A 1,952-nucleotide genomic window follows, 5' to 3' on the forward strand; every position below is an offset into this window, starting at 1 on the left:
GCTCCGGTGTTCCTGGCGCTGCTGGCCACGGCCGGTGGCCAAGGTGAGGAGGGGACACGGTGCCGGGATGGGGTCTCACTCGGCCTCGCAGCACAGAGCGGGGGTTGGCGGTGGGGGAGCACTGGGGGCAGCGTTTGCAGGCAGGGCAGGAGGGATGCGGGGATGGGGACAGGTTGGCACGAAGGCATCCGCAGCGCTTGGGCCGGAGAAGGCTGTGTGGTGATAGAATGGTTTGGGTTGGGATGGATCTTAAAACTCATCCTGTTCCAACCCTCCCACCAGACCAGGTCGCTCCAAGCCCCGTCCAACCGGGTCACGGGCAGCCAGCCCCAGGGGGTCCCTGGGGCGATGGAGTCAGGCTGGGTGAGATTTTTTTGGCTTTTCTGCAATATTCCGTCTCCAGTCCTGTCCAGAGCAGGTAGAACCAGCGCGGCTCTCACGCAGCACCAGTTCCCCTCTGCAGCCAGCATTGCTGCCTGCAGCACACCAGGGCATGTCCAAAGAAATCAGCTCCCTGCCGGAGCAGTGCCTGTGCCCCACGGTCAGCCCGGACCTTTCCTGCTTCCTGAAATGCAGCTTTTCAAGGCCGGGGCTCTCCAGCAAAAAACCACAGCACTTTTCCCTGACTATTTCAACAGAGCTGGTGGTGTCTAAGGGTCTTCTTCCTAAAAACAGCAACTTCTGCATGAGTGGAACAGAGAAATGTCTGCATTTGCGGTCCAGCTTGGTCCCTGGAGCATCTCCCGGTTGCATCGCCGTATCCCCCATGGTTCCACCCTTCCCTGCTCTTGGGAAGGGGAGCATCACCTCCACCTTCCCTCTTTCGCCACCCTAAGACGTGTCTCCTGGCCCCGTTGCCCACCCTGATGGTACAGAGCTGGGGGGGGGACAGGACACCCTCGCTGCTCAGGGGGTGTCGCTCGCTCAAAGCAGCCGGAGCCTGCGCAACCCACGGGGCTCAGCCGAGCTGCAAAAACCTCCCCGCAGGCGGCGGCGTGGTGAACCTGCGGCGCGCTGCGCTGGCCCGGCCCCAGCGCCGGGGGCCGGCTGCAGGCAGACAGAGGGTTACGCTCACACCTCCGGGCTGCGGGATGCATTTTTTTTTTTGCATCGTTTTCGCCTTGACTCTGCACACCCTCCCTCCAGGGCAGCGCCCGGAGCCCACGACGAGAGCATTGAGGTGCTCTCACATCTGCCTTGCAGTGCTAGGCGTTTGCTAAGCAGCACTGAGCAATAATCCCTATTTCTTGCAGGCTGTTTGGTGCCCGGGGCGGTGGGAAGGGGTTCTTTGAAGTGAGCTGCAGGTCCCAGGTGGGAGCCATCAGGGCTGAGAACCTAAATAGTGCCTGTTCCCGAGTTGGCTCCTTTGATTCCCCGGTGGGAGGATGCTGCTGCCTTTGCTTGTGCCGCTTTCTCCCATTTCTAGATCTGCTGGGTGGTGAGATGTCCCCTCTGCACCCCAGGGTCCAGCCAGGGCATCCTCTCAAAGACAAAATTTAAGCTGGAGCTGCAAAGCTGGTGGCTCCGCAGATTCCCTCTGAGCACGGCTCGGTGTTCCCACCAGCTGCGCGTAGCCAAAACCCCACCGGGGGTCTGTGGGATGGGTGGGTGGGCTAAGCCGAGCTCCCAGAGGCCAACACTTGCCATGATGGCAAGCTGGCTTGACTCGCCTTGACGAGCAAGCCAGGCTTTGCAAGACGAGGGGGTTGCGCGGGGCTGTGCAGAGTCCACCATCGGCACTGCCCCAACCACACGCAGCACCGTGAGGAAGCCGTGAGCTTGTGTGCATGCTCGGCCCCGGCGGCCACGGATGTTCGTTTGTTTTAGGGGCTTTTTTTTTTATCTTGCTTCTGCCAGAGCCCTTGACATCCGGGGCTGCGCTGAAATAGAGGGAGGCAAGCGCAGAAAGTCAAGAAAAAAAAAAGAAAAGGGTCCAGCAGGCAAAATTCCTG

The sequence above is a fragment of the Charadrius vociferus genome, unplaced genomic scaffold, assembly GCF_000708025.1.
Source record: "Charadrius vociferus isolate BGI_N301 unplaced genomic scaffold, ASM70802v2 scaffold128, whole genome shotgun sequence".
Taxonomy (NCBI): Eukaryota; Metazoa; Chordata; class Aves; order Charadriiformes; family Charadriidae; genus Charadrius; species Charadrius vociferus.